Here is a 19,700-nt window from a genome sequence, read left to right as displayed (position 1 = left end):
CACCAAGTCATTGTTTGTTTATATGTGGATAATATGTTGATCATCAGCAGCGATATTTCTGACATAAATGCAACCAAATGAATGCTCGAGATCAAGTTTGGTATGAAAGACCTTGGAGTTATAGATGTGATCTTAGGTAAAAGAATCCATCGAACTCCACAAGGGTTAGCATTGTCACAGTCTCATTATATTGAAAGAATGAAGGTAAGAGTGACTTGCAAGTGGAGTATGCAAGAGTATTGGGATGTTTAATATATATAATAAACTGTACATGACCAGACATAGCATGTAATATTAGTAAATTGAGTCGGTACACGACTAATCCCAACAAAACTCATTGGATGGCAATAAAATGAGTTTCGGGGTATCTTAAATACACTCAAAATTATGCTTTGAATTATAATAAATATCCTTGGTACTCGAAGGATATAGTGATGCAAGTTGGATCACCGGATCAGATAAAGTAAAATCTACAAGTGGATATGTATTTACAACTGGTGGAGGAGCAGTCTTTTGGAAATTATCCAAACAGACTTGTGTTGCTCGCTCTACAATGGAATATGAATTTATCGCATTGGATAAAGACGGTGAAGAAGCAGAATGGCTCCAAAATTTCTTAGAAGATATTTCTTATTGGCCCAAGCCAGTGGCACTAGTATGTATACACTGTGATAGTCAAGCGGCAATAGGTAGGGCAAGGAGCATGATGTACAATGGTAAATCTTATCACATACGACGAATACACAATACCATTAGGGAACTTCTCACTAGTGAAATTATCACTGTAGACTATATAAAGTCAAAGGATAGTATGTCGGATCCACTTACAAAAGGCCTATCTAGAGAAGGATTTGAACGGATATTCAAGGGAATGGGTTTAATGCCTAGGATAAGTCAGCACGGCGGTAACTCTACCTAGCAGACTGGAGATTCCAAAAGCTAGGTCTAAGGAGATCAAACAAAGTTGTGTCTGGCAGGTTCAACATTGTCAATTACCTAACCTATTCTCATGATGTAGACAATGTATAGTAAAAACAAAGATAAGAATTAAGGTTAAAAGTCTTTTAATGATTATCTAAATTTGGAAGATTTGACCAAACAATTTTAATCTACAGGATTGAACGTTCAGAAATTACCTATGTGAGGGCGAAGTGAAAGCCACTTCAAAGAGAATGTTAGTAAAGTCCTATTCTCTAAGCTCTTATGAAACCGGGACGTGTTCATGGCTGAAAAGAACAAAACCATGAGAACCATAAAAGTTAAAACGATGGTTGTGTGACATGTATTGTCTAGGTGTACATTAATGCTTGACGGTTTAGAGATATCAAATCTACTGATTGACCGAGTGCATCCGATGCATGTTCTCTATGGAAAGTTCAAAGGGAAACCCACTTATCCAGATGCAATCAGTCTTTGCTTGATGATCACATACTTGTCCGTAAAATTTTTACGAAAAATAGCCATTCCCCATTAATGTGGGGGATTGTTGGGTTCATAGTAAATGAGAAGTGTGAATGTAAAATGGAGAAAAAACAAATGGAAGAGAAAAATTGAGATCACACCAATATGGAAAGTGTACTAAAAAATAGGAAAGCTTACTAAATTCTCCCACATTGGCGGGAAAAAGAATCTTTAAAGTATTTATATTGTGAAACACACTCCCACATGGATAAGTGAGGCAAGGAATAAGAGATGCCTCACACCGTCATCATCGTCGCTCGCTCAGCTCGGCTTCGCATTTGGATTGGTCAAATGATTGATCGATGAGATCTATCTTTTTGGACAAACTTTATTTGAATTTAGATTACTGTAGAGTTTCAGAACTCTATTTAAATATATGTAGCATGCAGTAATAGTGAAACAGTAACAGATCCTTCTGAAAATGACACAATGTTTCGTGAACTGACATGACTGTTTTGGAACAAACACACTGATTTACATAAAACGACATGACTATTTTAGAACAAACACACTCCTTGATGAACAGACATGTATTTACAGAAAAGGTGCAACCTTAAGTGAACCATTGCCTCTTTTTAAAAGAGGCATGTTATGGCTATAAAAACCTGCTTTCTTCCACAGGTTTTGGTATGAAAATTTTCGAATACAAAATTGCTTCTTGTCTTCCAAATTACTCTGTGTGACCAATCAAAAAGTTCTATGCGTTCGAAGATATTTCAACCATTTGAGGTACCGCTACAGTTGGTTTGTTTAGCCATTTTATCCTGGGAGGAAAAATTCCACAACCTCGGGTACAATGAGGGGAATTATTTCCTTAAGAAAACTCCATGAATTAGGACGACTTGGCTATTTTCTGTTTCATCTTAATTTCTAAAAGAATAAAATACACCTCTTGGAAAGGTCATTTTTATCTTGTGTTGAGGGTATTTGATATAAATATTGTGTTATTTTTTATACTTGAACTCTAATTAAAGTTATTGTTCTGCATATACTGATTCTGTGTACTTGAAATACAAACGAAAATAACAATTTGTTCATCTGATTGACTAGTGAATTTCTGCTTCCTATTTAACTTTTGGAAACCTACCTTTGAATGCATAAATGAGCTCCAAATATTAGTTTCATAATTTAACTCATTTTCAGATTTTTAAATTACTTTGACTCTAACTCTCTTAGATCAGCAGTTAGTACTCAGTAGCTTTATAATTGGACCAAGATAGTTACAAATCACAATAGTATGATTTTCTTTCTGCAACTCTTTTTGCTTGGAATTTTTTTGTTTGTTTGTTTGCTACAAGTTCTTTCTTGGAGTTTTACTTTTGCTTATCTCCAATTAAGTACTTTTCTGAACGTGTATTAGATTTCATGTGTTTCTTTAGAGTTGTTGAGTCTAGAAGGAAAATAGTTGTGACATGTGTAAGCAATTAGACCCAGGCATGCCCAAGTATCTCTCCTTTATTATTAGGTGAGCTATAAAAATTAGAATCCGAAAGTTCTATAGTGATGCCAATCTTTGAATGTATTTTAGATTGTTTTATTTTGTTTCCATACAACAACATTCTTCCATTCATTTTCGAAATCTTTATATCTGATCAAAGTTACATTATAGTAACATTTTTGAGCTCCATTTCTCTGCCCTTCATAATCTTGTGTTGTTCACTTGTTGGTGCAAATTCACATGAGGTTCTTGAATTTTGGTTCAAAATTATGTTTGTAGCATATGATTCTACTAATGTGGTTTGTTTCTATAAAATTTTTGTACTTTATTGTTTCTAACAAATCATATGTTTGATTTTTGAAATTTTATTAGTTTCTTGAAATTTTTTATGTTGGAATTTGGCAACTTTGTGATGAGACTTAGAAAATGTCATCACTTTCTTGGAATTTTTGTGTGTTAGAATTTGTATACTTGATAGCAAAAGTTCTTGCTTTGAATAAAGTTTTTTTACTTTCTTGAATGTTTTGGTTTAGAATTTAGATACTTGGTGATCAGATTTTCTTTGTATATTTGGTGACACAATTTTTTTATTTGATAAAGTTCATCACTTTCTTCAAAATTTTTCTGTAACACTTGGTGGCAAGACTTTTCTGGTGTTAGTAAAGTTTATCACTTTCTTGGAACTTTTTTATGTTAGATTTGGATACTTGGTGACAAAACTTTTGATTGTGATAAAGTTTATCACTTTTCTGATGTGTTTTTATTAGAATTTGGATACTTGGCGATTCTGATTTTGATAAATTTTATCACTTTCTTGATATGTCTATGTTAGAATTTCGTTACTTGGTGATAACCTTTTAAATTAATTTTGCCTGTAGTGTGAACTTAAGGATCTGCAATTATTTCTACCACACTTCTAGCTAGAGGTATGGTCTTAGATGTTTTTAAGCTTTTCATTCCGATTTTCGTTTTTGCATACATCAGTCTTTTCTATCTTGATTTTTCTGAAGCATGATTTGATTTGTTATTACTATATTTGAGTGTTATTTCAAATTTTCTTACTTTATCCTGAATAGGGAACAAAAAAAATAAACATATAATATATATCTAACTTCAGGAAAGATAAGTTGTTACCCAAATGTCAAACAAAAGTAATAAAAGTAATTTGAATACTGAAACAATTCATTTTGATAAATAGCTACATGACGTGAATTACATAAACTGATACAATCCAACAAGTAAAATGTCTATCTAGCTCAGGAACGGACAAACTCGATAGCATCACGTAGTGCCACTAGTGTCAGCTGCAGCATTACCACATCACCTAATGTACCGTATTTTGTGGTTGTGTTTGTTTCGACTAAGCAGAACTCTATTACAAGAAAGATAATTTGATAAGCTACGGTTCATGCTTATCTCCGTCAGATAAAGTTAGTCTTTACATCTTAATAAGTAACTTTAATGTATAGGGTGTAGCTCCAGAACAATTAGATACTTGAAAAATGCCCACCCAACAACAGATTATGCTACCTTAAAGATAGTTTCCTGATGTAAATTTTGTGTTGCAAAAGATTTGAATATGAAAGACCGATATTTTGTTATGACAATGGTGTTGTTCGGCTTATATCGCATTAAGTTCCATCAGCTCTAAGAAATCTATATTTAGGAAACACTAATGAGTCTGAATTTTTGAACTTGTATAAAAAAGTACACAATATCTTCGCGTTCACATATCTTGAAGTTAGTTATGAAAAAGAACTAGAAAAATAATATAAATGTATACTCAATTTTTGATCTTTAGGAAAAATGTATTAATTTATAGATGATTTACTGATAGCAGAAAGAAATTTTGCAATTACAATTTTTTGATAGTGAAAATGAACTAAGGAATCGGATGACATGTCCAAACAAATTGAATGAATGTATTATACAAAAATTGATGAAAATATTAAATACTAATTCCCACACTGTATTTCTAAAATTAATAATAAATGTTCCACAATTATGTGATTTCTACATCGCTCTGAAATCTATGCTGGCTTAAGCCAAAGACTTTATAACTTTTCCATCACATTAGAAGTTGCTGGAGTATAGATAGAGCAAGCTGATGAAAGTTATATTCCCACTCCATATATTCGTATATATACAAATAGCAATAAGAGTCAGCTTGTAAATTACAATTATGATTGTTACAATTCGTTGCGGTATCCGCTGTTATTACCCTATGGCCAAAATAGATGACATTCTGGTATTCAAGAAATTAATCCTCTACGTGCTTCTTCTTCTAGGAAAAAATATTGTGAACATAAACTGTCGCTAAGTGTAACAAATATGGCTACTATGCAAAAAAAAATAGTGTCTTCTATCATGAATCTTACTGTTACTAGCTCCAAATGCGAAATGATGAAAATATAATTCTACATTCAAGATGATTATTTTAATAATAAATTATAGATCGGCGAATAAAGATAAGCACAAATTTCTCCTACTTAGCTTTACAGGAGGGTCAAGGATATGCACCGATGGTACAAGGATGCCACTGCATTGGTCCAACGTTTTGGAAGATCTTATCTACTTTTAACCATGACTTTTAACCCCTCCTGACCAGAGATTCAAGAAAACCTTTTGGAAACTGATGAAGCACAAAATAGACCGAATTTAAATTGTTGAGTATGTCGTGCGAAATTAGAGAAAGTAAAAAAGATTTACTAAAAAAATACATATTTGGTAAAGTTGCGACATTTATGCATATGATAGAATTTCAGAAAAGAGGACTTCCTTAAGGTCATTTTGTAATTGTACTTGATAAAAAATACAAAATATTTACACCTGAAGCCTAGACCAATTTATTTGTGCAGAACTATCAAATTCTAAAGCAAGTCTTTATTTATATTCATTTGTCACACAACGTATGATTCACGATCCTTGTGGTGAATTAAATCTAAAAAGTCCTTGTATGAAAAAAGACTATGTAGGTTTAAGTATCCGAAAGAGTTTACTGAAGAAACAACAAACAAAAAATTCATATCCTATTTATAGAAGACACTATACAGGAATATATGTGAAAATAAGAAAATATCTCCTTGCTAATTCATGGGTTGTTCCTTATAATTTTTTTATTATCTAAATATAATTGTCATATAAATGTAGAGATTTTCTCCAATATTAAAGTCGTTAAGTACATTTATAACTATATATGCAAAGGACATGATAAATCGCATTCCATATTCATATTAATGATACAAATATAGATGTTGATGAAATAAAATAATATCAATCTACTAGATTGTTATCTGCCCCTAGGCAGCATGACATATATTTACTTATACTATCAATTAAATGTCTTCAAATGTATATCACCTTTAATTATATCTCGATGGACAATAAATTATTTCATTCAAAAATACTAATATTAGTAACATTTTGAATTAATTCAATGATCCAAAAATAATGTTAACTGATTTTTTTGTAATGTGCAGTGTAAATGACACAACAAAATGTTTAATCTTACTGTAATGCAAATTTTTCAAATACTTTATGTGGTCAAAATAGATAAAAATATGAATAAGTCATATACATGGACATGCTATTGGATGTGTTGTAACCTGTCATCCTACTGAAAGAGAAATGTATTATCTTAGATTACTTTTAATGAATATAAGAGGCCCAAAATTATTTAAAGATTTGCTAATTGTTAATGGAATACCCTATAAAATATTTAGAGAGTCAGCTAAAAAGGGAAAATTGCTACTTCAACTAATAATTTAACAGGATGTATGTCTGAGGCAGTAAGTTATCAAACTCCATCAAGTATCGAATATTTAATTGCTATGTTGTTAATCTTGTTGGGTTTTTAAAGAGGTGTGAATGAAAAGTGAATAGGTGTTTTTCTGAAAAAACACTCAAAAAGGATGCAATTTGAATAGGCACCTTTTCGGATTGAATGGTTATGACTTTTTGAATAGGTTGTGACTTTTCGGAAGTGTTACAATTTTATGAAGGGGTTACCTTTCTGAACCATTGCTTCTCTTCATGAAGTAACACCTTAATGTCTATAAATATCTAAATTTTTCCTCAGGTAAAGACAATTTTTTAGAGTTGAAAACATTCTTCTTCTTCTTAAAAACTCTCATGTGATCATCAAACTATTGAGTGTGTTCAAAGTTTTTGAAAGTTTGAGGTACCTCTACTTTTAGAAAGTCAACTATTTTATCCTGGGAGGAAAGATTTCATAACTTTAAGTATTTGAGGGAAATAAATTCCTTAACGACACACCGTGAACTCGGTGGACTTAGTTTTATAATTTCTATTTCATCTTCATTTATTAATAGTTGATAAACACTCTTTTGATTTTTCATTTGAACTTATGTTTGAAGGTGTTGAACTTCATTTTAGTTCTTGAAAACTTATTCTTAAACTTAGTTTTAATCTGTATAGAAAACATACAGATTTTGTACCCGCCGAAACAACAATCTTAAGGAATTTAGTTGAAAAAGAATATTTTTTTGTGCTTGTTTGGTGAAATTTTCTTTTCACCATTTATAAATAAAATACTTTTATAATCTGTATTATTTGGTTTCTAGAGATTAAAGCTTATTGGTTTCTACTTTATTTGAAATTAACAAGTGATTTGGAGACATAAAAACTTTATCACAAGTTAAAGGTTATTTGATTAACGATTAGAAGAACATAAAAACCTCATCGTTAAACTAGAAACAAGTGGTGTTTAAAGTTGTTACAACTTTATAATTAATATTCTGATATACTAAGTTGATTGTCTTTCTGTGAAAAACAAATGACTACTGATGGTCATGCAACTGATGGTGTGCTAAGTGTAGCAGCAACAAATATTACTACAACAAGCCACACAAGTGCTACACCCACAATGGAACCTGCAGAGAAACCCAGAAAATTTTTGAGTGTAGATTTTAAATGCTAGCAGCAGAAAATATTCTTCTATTTGACAATTTTTTGTCTTCAATGGTTCGTATCTGAGGATGCTTTATATTTTCCGAAGAAATATCGTACAAGGAGCAGTTTGTTTTAATGGAGGCATGAAAATATTTGAATTTCTTATGCAAGAATTATATCCTAAGTGGCTTCGAAGACGGTCTGTACAATGTGTACAGTGGAATGAAGACTTTGAAAGAGTTGTGGAATGCGTTGGAACAAAAGTATATAAGTGAGGATTCCAGAACTAAAAATTTCTTTGTTGTAAGGTTCCTTGACTACAAAATGATTGACAGTAAGACTAACGTATCTTAAGTACAGGAATTACAAGTAATCATCCACGATCTCCTTGGTGAAGGTATGAATATAGTAAATACGTTATTTGAACATGTTAAATGTGTTCTAAATACTCACATGACCTTTGATGTAGGTTTAATTATGAATGAGGCCTTTCAAGTAGCAACAATAATAGAGAAGTTGCCACCCTTATGGAAGAACTTTAAAAATTAATTGAAATACAAAAGAAATGAGATGTTAGTGGAAGACCTCATTGTGAGGTTCTACATTGAGGAAGACAACAAAGGTACCGAGAAAAGGTCAAAAGAAAACTCTGCAATCAGTGAAGAAAATATTGTAAAGGACGACCCTAACAACTTAAAGAAATGGAAGAAACTCAAGAAGTGTATAGGTGACCCATCAGTCGTAGTCCCTATTCAGAGCATTGATGTTTAGAACAGCCTCTCTTATGAAGAGATTCTAGTTGAAATCCTAGACTATCATACTCGTAGATTGAGGAACAACGAAGTCCCTTTAGTTAAAGTTCTTTGGTGAAATCAGTCCATAGAGGGAGCTACTTGGTAAGCAAAAGTAGATAAGCATACCAAGTATCTTCACCACTTCCCCGCCAACTCAGATCAAGCTCAAGGTAACAGTTTTTCTTAAGCTTACTCAGTTTCATGATTAGGGCATGTCGCTAACTTAGTATTCCGTCTCATGTTCATGTTCCCATGATTAACTTGGTATCAAGTACCACCACATATTCAGTCATGCATTCATGTATTAGATCAGTTATATAGTTATGCATCAGACATGCATTCTCTTTGTGGGAAAACTTAGTTCTTCAGAACTTTTAGTTATTCATTTATGAATCAATTACACATGCATTAGATATGTATATTCAGTATGTTATGTTCAGCTTGTCAGTCACGTCCGTCATGAGATCATGTTCTAGTTATTCATGTTCAGTTCATGTTCAGTTTATTATTTCCCCTCTTAGTCAGTCTCATTCGAGGACGAATGTTCTCAAGGGGGAGATATTGTAATACCCGTATTTTTCTTAGCTTGAAAAATCATCTCAAGGATGTTAGAACTTGCGTTGAAATAAGAATTCATTATTATACATGTGGTATTTCGATTATTATCACTTCCTGTCACGTGGGAAATTGAATAAGCTTTTCATCGATATATAATTTGCCCAAATACGACACACGGGCGAAGAGTTAGAGCCTTTTTAGTGAGACAATGTTTGACTTGAGCCTTCAGTGCGTCACGGAGATAGGTCAAATGGCAATTGTCAAATTTCAGTATTGTTTTGCGATACTGGCGTGTCGCGCCACCATGCAATTTACCATTTGTCATTTCCAGTGACATGGCATGATAACGCGCTGTCACGCCAAGGGGCTAACTCGGGAAATTTTACTAAAAATTTAATGAAGTGTCCAAGGTTAAAAGGGTCAACTTCCTACCCCTATATAATATCTTTAACACGCGATTCAGCTAATTTTCACTCAAAACATATTAGTTTCTCTCAAGTTTATCTCAAGAACTAGCTAGGGTTTCTATTGGGGATTCAAATTCAGGAAGGTTTCACCATCAATCTTTACGAAATCACAATCTAAGGTATGCACAGTATTCATTCATGGACTCCTTTCATCCATGAAGTCCAAGAGTCCTTTTTAACTACAAGTTATGGATTTTATTCCTGTTTTCATGATTTGTATGTTCTCTTTCATGTTGATAAATGAGGAATTGATTTCTATTCCATGGTTTGATGATAAATTCTATGTGGGTCGATTAGTATAGATAAAGATAGGAAAAATCTCATGAGTAAAACCTTGTATGATAGAATTGGAATTGAAGCATGATGTTTAATTGTTGTATAATGTGCTTTACATGTACTATGCCTACAATATGTTTGATTAAATGCCTAGATGAAGGAATATTGTCTAACTAGCATAACATCATGAAATTCTCATGTATGTACAAGTTCATGCCTATTACATGTTTGATGAAATACTCCTATGAATGTAGTATGTATTATGATGTTAGTCAAGTCTTCAAGTAGATCATGCTATGTCAGTTTTCTTCTATCGAGTCCTGGGGGTACTTGTACCCAAAATATTAGTTGTGTCCCTAGAGCCATGTCATGTATTCACGATACTCTCAGTCAAGTTATGAACTCTTGGACTTCGGATAGTCTTATGACTCAGGAAAAATCTCTATAATCTCATGACTCAGTCAGTTGTCAGATATCAGTAGTATTCTGTCAACCACAAAAATTCAATAACTCAGTCCATGCTCCATTCCATTTAATAAATCATGTTCAATTTCCATTCAACTGGGAGTAGGATTAGCACCGAGTGAACCCAAGGATGGGAACTCACCTATTATACTAGAGTGTGATTCCTAGAATCAATCCTTGGGTTCCAGAACTATGTAGTCAGCATAGGTTGAGACATCGTAGCCTGCTATATGAGGGTAGATGAGGTGGCTTAACCTATTATGTGAGGGTTCCCACCATTCTCAGTAGAGTTACCTATTATATGAGAGTTACTCACTTGTTGTCCTTACCAGTGGCGCGGTATTGACACCCTTCCAGTCAGGGCATAGATTAGACCCCAGCTTAGTTATTATAGCACCTTTGGGGCATATCGGTTAGATACTACATCTCGTAGTTTCATGTTACAGAATTTGGACTGTCAGATATAGTCAATCAGTCTCAGTAATAGAACTCAGATAGTTCTTCAGATTTCATGACTGTCAGATACAGTCAACTCAGTTACAGTACGGGACTCAGATAGTTCCAGCAGATTCAGGATTGTCAGATATAGTTACTCATGTTATCAGTTATACTCAGATATAGTCATTCATGTTATCAGTCATGTCATGTTATCAGTATTCAGATTCAGTAATCATGATATCATATTGTCAGTTATAGTTACATAATTATGTATGCATTCTCACGTTCATGTTAGACAAACAGTTAGCATTAGCACACATGTAAACCCTTGTATTTAGCCTACCTCACATGTATAATCAGTACATATGTACTGACGCATTCACTCTATGGTGCTTTCTTTTTATGTTACAGCATAGGTTCAGAGACACGAGTTCCAGATCAGCAGTAGATTCCAGATTCAATAGTCAAAGTAGAAGTGAGTCCTCATCCTTCGAGGAAATAATAATTTTATATTATCTCATTGATTTGCTTATTAGATGGAGTTAGTTGGGGATATGTCCCATCAACTCCTTATTTAGATTTTTCAGACAGTAGAGGCTTTCAATCTAGATGCAGACTAGATACAGACTATCATATTTTAGACTTTAGTTTTGTTTTGGGTATTCTACTATTACCCCACACAAATGTTACGTTATTCAGTTATGTTCATGATCGACCCTTATGGCCTTTCAGCGTATGTTTCCACATTATTATGTTATCTTATGCAGTATACAGGTACAAATATCAATCATGGGTTAGCTTGTGGTCCTTCGGGGTCATGAGCACCGTGTAGCATTCCAGTTCAGCAAATCAGATCGTACAGTAAGACTATGGATTGCATTTTTATGGGACATTCTAAAAGTAGTAAAGCATATTATTTTTGGTTTATAATTTTGAACATTCAGATATCAATAAAAATATGGTAATTGAATCAGATAATGTTGAGTTCTTTGTACACATTTATCCATAAAGAACTAGACATGTACAGTATAGTTCAGGGTCTAAATAGCCTCGAGATGAACCAAGCGAGAATGAAAATAATGATGAGAATCTAAGACATAGTACATGTTAAAGAAGACATATTACACGTCAAAGAACATTAACTTCATTTGGATCAGATTTTGTAACATTTCTCCTAGAAAATGAGCCCCAAACATTTAAAAAATGAAGTCATATTAAGACTCATCCTTTTGGAAAGAGGCAGTCAATAGTGAGATTGATTCAATCTTGAGCAACCATATTTGGGAGTTGGTTGATCTTCCTCTAGGAAATAAACCTTTATATTTTAAATGGATCTTCAAAAGGAAAATGAAATCAAATGTTATTATTGACAAATACAAGGCAAGACTTGTAGTAAAAGGCGTCAATGAGAAGGAAGGCCTTGATTATTTTGATACTTACTCGCCTGTAACAAGGATAAAATTAATTCAGATGTTAGTTGCCTTGGTCATGAAATCCATCAAATGGGTGTGAAAACAAAATTCCTAAAGGGAGAATTGCAGAAAATAATTTACATGAAACAACCCAAGGATTTTGTGGTTCCTAGTAAAGAAAAAAAGGTGTGCAAACTTTTTAAGTAACTTTACCAACTAAAAACAAAACCCAAATAATGGCATGCAAAGTTTGACCAAACCATATTGGCAAACGGGTTTAGGATAAATGAATGTCACAAATATGTTTTTGTTAAAGACACTCCAAATCACAAGGTCATTCTTTTCTTGTATGTGGATGATATGTTGATCATTAGTAGAGACATTTCTAACATAAATGCTACAAAATGAATGCTTGAGAACAAGTTTAATATGAAAAACCTTGGATTTATGGATGTAATCTTAGGAAAAATAATCCATAAAACTCCACACGGGTTGGCATTTTCACATTCTCATTATATTGAAAAGGTACCTAATAAGTTCAAGTATTTGAATTTTGGTATTTCCAAGGCTCTATTGGACTTGAGCTTTGAACTTAGAAAGAATGAGGCCGAAAGTGACTCACAGTTGGACTATGCAAGAGTGTTGGTATGTTTAATAAATATCATGAATTGTACATGGCAAGATATAGCTTGTTCCATTAGTAAATTGAGTTGGCATACGAGTAATCCCAATAAAATACATTAGATGGAAATGCAAATAGTTTTAAGGTATCTTAATACACTCAAGACTATGCTTTGCATTATATTAAATATCCAACAGTAATTGAAGGATATAGAAATGTAAATTGGATCACTAGATTGAATAAAGTAAAATCCATGAGTGGATATGTATTTACTGTTGATGGAGGAGCAGTCTCTTGTAAATTGTCCAAACAGGCATGTATTGCCCGCTCTACAATGAATCTGAATTTATCGCATTAGATAAAGTCAGTGAAGATGCTGAATGGCTCTAAACTTTCTTGGAAGATATTTCTTATTGTCCTAAATCATTGGCATCAATATGTATACACTATAATAGCAAAGCAGTGATAGGTAGGGCAGGGAGCATGATGTATAATGATAAATCTCATCATATAAGATGGAGATATAATATTGTTAGAGAACTACTCTTTAGTGGAATTATCACTGTTGACTATGTGAAGTCAAAGGTTAATATCGGATCCACTTACAAAAGGCTTATCTAAAGAGGGAGTTGAGCAAACATCGAAGAGAATGGGTTTACGGCATAGAACAAGTCAGCATGGTGGTAAATCTACCTAGCAGACTAGAGATCCAAAGAGCTAGGTTCAAGGAGATCAAACAAAGTTGTGACTAGCAGTTCAACATTGTTAATATATACCCAACACATTCTCATAATACAGACAATGTTTAGGAAATAAGGAAAAGACTTAAGGTGTGAAGCTTTTTAATAATTATCTAAATTTTGCAGATTTAGCCAAATAGTTTATCTATAGAATTGAATATTTAGAAATAACCTATGTGAGGGGAAGTGGAAGCCAATTCAAGAAAATTATTATTAAATTCCTATTCTCTATGCTCTCATAAAATCAAGACATATTATGGATGAATGAACAAAATTATGAGACTCATATATGGTAAAAGGCTTGTTGTGTGACATTTATTGTCTAGGTGTACATTGAAGTTTGATGTTTCAAAGATATCAAATCTACAAATTGACCGAGTGCATCTGATGCATGTTCACTATGAAAAGTTCAAAGAGAAACCCACCTGTCTAGTTGCAATCAGTCTTTACTTGTTGATCACATACTTGTTGATCACATACTTGTCTATAAATGTTTTGTTAAAATAGGCATTCTCTTTTTATGTGGGGGATTATTGGGTTTTTTAAGAGGTTTGAATGGAAAATGAATAGGTGTTTTTTTGGAAAGACACCAAGAAAAGGGATTTAATTTAAATAGGTACCTTTTCAGATCGAATGACTATGACCTTTCCAATTGGTTGTGACTTTTTGGAAGAGTTTCACCTTTTTCGAGGAGTTTCACCTTTATGAAGGGGTTACCTTTCTGAACCATTGCTTCTCTTCATGAAGCAACATCTTGATGACTATAAATACCTAAATTTTTCTCAGGTAAAGATAATTTTTTAGAGTTGACAACATTCTTCATCTTCTTAAACTCTTTTGTGATCATTAAACTGTTAAGTACGCTCAAAGTTTTAAAAAGTTTAAGGTACCACTACTTTTAAAAAGTGAACCATTTTATCCAGGGAGGAAAGATTTCATAACAAGTTAAAGGTCATTCGGTTAACGATTGAAGGAAATAAAAACTTCATCATTAAACTAGATACAAGTAGTGTTTAAAGTTGATATAAACTTGTAATTAGTATTTTGACATACTAGAGTTGACTGTCTTTTTGTGATAGTAAAGATGTCTACTAATGGTCATGTAACTGAAGATGTGACAAGTATGTAGCAACGAATGTTGTTATAACTAGTTGCAAAACTGGGCCACCCATTATGGCACTAGAGAAAAAACCCAAAAAATATTTTGAAATTGATTTTAAACGGTGGAAATAGAAGATGTTCTTCTATATGACAATCTTATGTCTTCAAAGATTTATATCAGAAGATGCACCAAAAGTGCCCGAAGAAACTTCGGACAACAAGAGGTTCGTTGTAACGGATGCATGGAAAATTTTTGATTTCCTATGTAAGAATTATATCCTAAGTGGCCTCCAAGATGACTTATACAATGTTTACAATGGAATGAAGACATCAAAAGAATTGTGGAATGTGCTAGAAAAGAAATATAAGACTGAGAATATTGGAACTAAAAAGTTCTTTATTGCACGATTCCTTAAGTACAAAATGATTGATAGCAAAACTGTCGCATATCAAGTACAGAAATTGCAAGTCATCATCCGTGACCTCCTTGATGAAGGTATGAATTTAGTGAATAACTTATTTGAACATATAAAAAATGTTTTTAATACTCACATGAACTTTATTGTAGCTTTGGTTGTGAACGAGGCATTTCAAGTTGCTGTAATAATAGAGAGGTTGCAACCTTTATGGAAGGACTTCAAAAATTACTTGAAACACAAAGGAACAGAGATGATAGTGAAAGACCTCATTATGAGGTATGCATTAAGGAAGACAACAAAGCTGCAGGGAGGAGGTCTAAAGGAAATTCTTTAATGAATAGAGGTAACATTATAGAAAATGACCTCAACAACTTAAAGAAGTGGAAGAAAGCTAGACAACAAAGCAGTTAGCCTAAGAAGAATTCAAGGAAAAATGCTTTAATTATGGGAAGATTGGTCACAAGTCAACAGATTGTTGTTCCCCAAAGAAAAACAAGAAAAAGGATCAAAAAAATATGGCTGAATCCAAGAATGAAATGGATGATCTATGTTCCATACTTTCTGAATGTAACTTGGTAGAAAATCCTTGGGAATGGTGGATAGATTCTGGTGAAACCCGCCAAGTTTGTGCAAATAAAGAGTTGTTTGCTTCATTTTCTCTGGCTCAAGGCAAAGAGAAGATCTATATGGCAAACTCCGCAACTGCAAAAGTTAAATGGACAAAAAAGTCTACTTGAAAATGATGTCAGGCAAAGTGTTGACTCTTAACAATGTCCTTTATAAACCAGAGTTAAGAAAGAACTTGATTTTCGTATCACTTCTTGACAAAAATGGATTCAAATATATATTTGTTTCTGGTAAGATTGTAATTAGTAAAGGGAAAGTGTACGTAGGAAAAGGCTAGCTCAATGAGGGTCTTTTTATGATGAATGTAATGACAGTTGAGATCAATAAAAGTTCTATTTCTTCTTACTTGCTTGAGTTTAATGAATTACGTCATGAACGATTACAATATGTCAAATACAAAACATTGCGAAAACTGATAAACAAACTTAAAAGTTTTGCCAAACTTTGAGTGCAATAAATCAAAATATCAAATGTGTGTGGAATCAAAGTATGCTAATCATCCATATAAGTCTGTTGAAAGGAATTTCAATCCCTTATAATTAATTACACTGACATTTGTGATATGAAGTCAACATCATCTCGTGGTGAAAAAAGTATTTCATAACTTTTATTGATGATTGCACTAGGTATTGTTATGTTTATTTGCTAAATAGTAAAGAGAAGCAATAGATATGTTTAGATAATATAAAATAGAAGTTGAAAATCAATTAGAGAAAAAGATAAAAATGATAAAAAGTAATAGGGGTGGAGAATATGAATCTTCATTTGTATGAAATTTTCCATCAAACTATAAACCCGTATTCACCTCAACCTAATGGAATTGCAGAAAAAAAAAATGAACCTTAAAGGAAATGATGAATACCTCACTAATAAGCTCAGGTTTACCGCAAAATTTGTGGGGTAGTTATCCTTACAACTAAATGAATAATCAATAGACTTCCCCATAGTAAGACACAATAAATTCCTTAGGAAAAATGAAATGAAAGGAAATCCAACTTGAAATATTTCAAAGTTTGGGGGTGTCTAGCGAAAGTCCAAGTTCCTATGCCTAAAAGGATGAAAAAGGACCTAAGATAGTGGACTGTGTGTTCATAGGATAGGCTAAAAGTAGTAAAGCATGTTGGTTTTTTATTCATAAATTTGAACATCCGAATATCAATGAAAATACTATAATTGAATCAGGTAATGTTGATTTCTTTTAACACATTTATCTGTATAAAACTAGACATGAATAGTCTAATGGAGGGTCTAAACGACCTTGAGATGAACCAAGTGAGGATATACATAATGATGAGAATCCAAAATGTAGTACACATCAAAGAACTTCAACTTTGTTTGGATCAAATTTTGTAACATTTCTCGTAGAAAATGAGCCTCAAACATTTAAAAAAGTGACATCGTCTTTAGAATCATCTTTCTAGAAAGAGGTAGTCAATAGTAAGATTGATTCAATATTGAGCAACCATACTTTGGGGTTGGTTGATCTTCCTCCAAGAAATGAACCTTTAGGTTCTAAATGGATCTTCAAAGGGAAAATGAAAGCGGATGATATCATTGACAAATACAAGGCAAGACTTATAGTAAAAGGCTTCAAATAGAAAGAAGGCCTTAATTACTTTGATACATACTCGCCTGTAACAACGATAATGTCAATTCGGATGTTAATTACCTTAGTGGTGGTATATGATCTTGAAATCCATTAAATGGATGTGAAAACAACATTTCTAAATGGAGAATTGGAGGAAGAAATTTACATGGAACAACCTAAGGAGTTTTTGTTTCCTGTTACAGAAAAGAAGGTATGCAGACTAGTTATGTCACTTTATGGACTAAAATATGCACCTAAATAGTGGCAATGGAAGTTTCACCAAATCATGTTGTCAAACAGGATCAAGATAAATAAATGCGATAAATGTGTTTACATTAAAGACACTCCAAATCACAAGGTCATTGTTTGTTTGTATGTGGATGATAAATTGATCATTAGTAGAGACATTTCTAACATAAATGCTATGAAATGAATACTTGAGAGCAAGTTTGATATGAAAGACCTTGGAGTTACAGATATGATCTTAGAAATAAGAATTCATAAAACTCCGCAAGTGTTGGCATTGTCATAGTCTTATTACATTGAAAAGGTACTTGACAAGTTCAAGTAATTGGAATTTGTTATTAGCAAGACTCCATTGGACATGAGCTTTGTACTTCAAAAGAATGAAAAGTGACTCACAGTAGAAATATGCAAGAGTGTTGGGATGTTTAATGTATATCATGAATTGTACACGGCCATACATAGTATGTGTTATTAGTAAATTGAGCTGGTACACGAGTAATCCCAATAAAACTCATTGGATGACAGTAAAAAAAGTTTGGGGTATCTCAAATACATTCAAGACTATGCTTTGCATTATAATAAATATCCTGTGGTAATTGAAGGATATAGTGATGCAAATTGTATCAGCGGATTGAATGAAGTAAATCCATGAGTAGATACCTATTTACTATAGGTGGAGGAGCAGTCTCCTGAAAATCATCCAAAAAGACATATATTGCTCGCTTTACAATGGAATCAAAATTTATCGCATTACATAAAGCCAGTGAAGAAGCATTATGAATTCAAAATTTCTTGGAAGATATTTCTTATTGGCCCAAAATATTGGCACCAGTACGTATACACTGCGATAGCCAAGCGGTGATCGGTAGGGAAAGAGGCTTGATGTATAACAGTAAATCTCGTTATATAAAAAGAAGACATAATACTGTTAGAGAAGTACTTTCTAGTGGAATAATCACTATTAATTCTGTGAAGTCAAAAGATAACATGTCAGATCCACTTACAAAAGGCCTATCTAGAGAGGGAGTTGAGAGAACATCCAAGGAAATGAGTTTATGACCTAGGACAAGTCAGCATAGAGGTAACTCTATCTAGCATACTGGAGATCCCACGATTTCTGTTCAAGGATATCAAACAAACTTGTGACTGACAGATTCAACATTGTCAATATACCCAACCTATTCTCAAGATGTAGACAATGTGTAGTAAACAAGGATAAAACTTATGGTGTGAAGTCTTATAATAATTATATAAATTTTGATGATTTGACCAAATAGTTTAATCTATAGGATTAAACGTTTAGAAATTCACCTATACGAGGGTGAAGTGGGAGCCGTTTCATGGAGAATATTAGTAAAGGCCTATTCTCTAAGCTCTCATGAAACCAAGATGTGTTCATGGTTGAAAGTGTGAGAACCATAAACAGTAAAAGGTTGGTTGTGTGAAATGTATTGACTTGATATACATTAAAGCTCGGTATTTCAAAGATATCAAATCTATCGATTGATCGAGTGCATCCGAGCATGTTCACTACGGAAAGTTCAAAGGAAAACCTACTTATCTAGATTCAATCAGCCTTTTTTTGCTGATCACATACTTGTTCGCAAAGTTTTATAAAGAATAGTTATTCCCTATTTATGTAGTGAATTGTTTGTTTCAATTAGTGTGGATGAAAAATTGGAGGCAATTCTTGGAGGAAAAGTGTATTCAATTAAGGAAAATCTACTTCTCCCATATTGGTGGGATAAAGCAACTTTAATGTATTTTTATTGAGTAACACTTATTCAAGTGGATAGTAAGGCAAGAACCAAGAGGTGCCTCGTGCTGTCGTCGTCGTTTCTCGCTCGGCTCGACTTGGACTTCAACTTTGGATTTGTCAAATAATCAATGAGATTAATTTTTTAGACAAAGTTTATTTGAAACTTAGAAAAATAAGTGAATATTATTAATAAAAAAATCCAAAGAAAAATGTAAATTATTTTTTCTCCATGAACATGCATGCAGAACGCTAAAATGATGCTTCGAAAGGGATATAATTCTTCAAAAAGAGACACGCTATTTTGGAAAAGGGGTGATGTTCGGTCGGATATTACTGTTTAGAAAATACATACTATTTTAGAATGGACAAGCATGACTG

Source organism: Capsicum annuum, chromosome 5 (assembly GCF_002878395.1).
Source record: "Capsicum annuum cultivar UCD-10X-F1 chromosome 5, UCD10Xv1.1, whole genome shotgun sequence".
Classification (NCBI taxonomy): domain Eukaryota; kingdom Viridiplantae; phylum Streptophyta; class Magnoliopsida; order Solanales; family Solanaceae; genus Capsicum; species Capsicum annuum.
Note: the sequence above shows the minus strand (reverse complement) of the source record.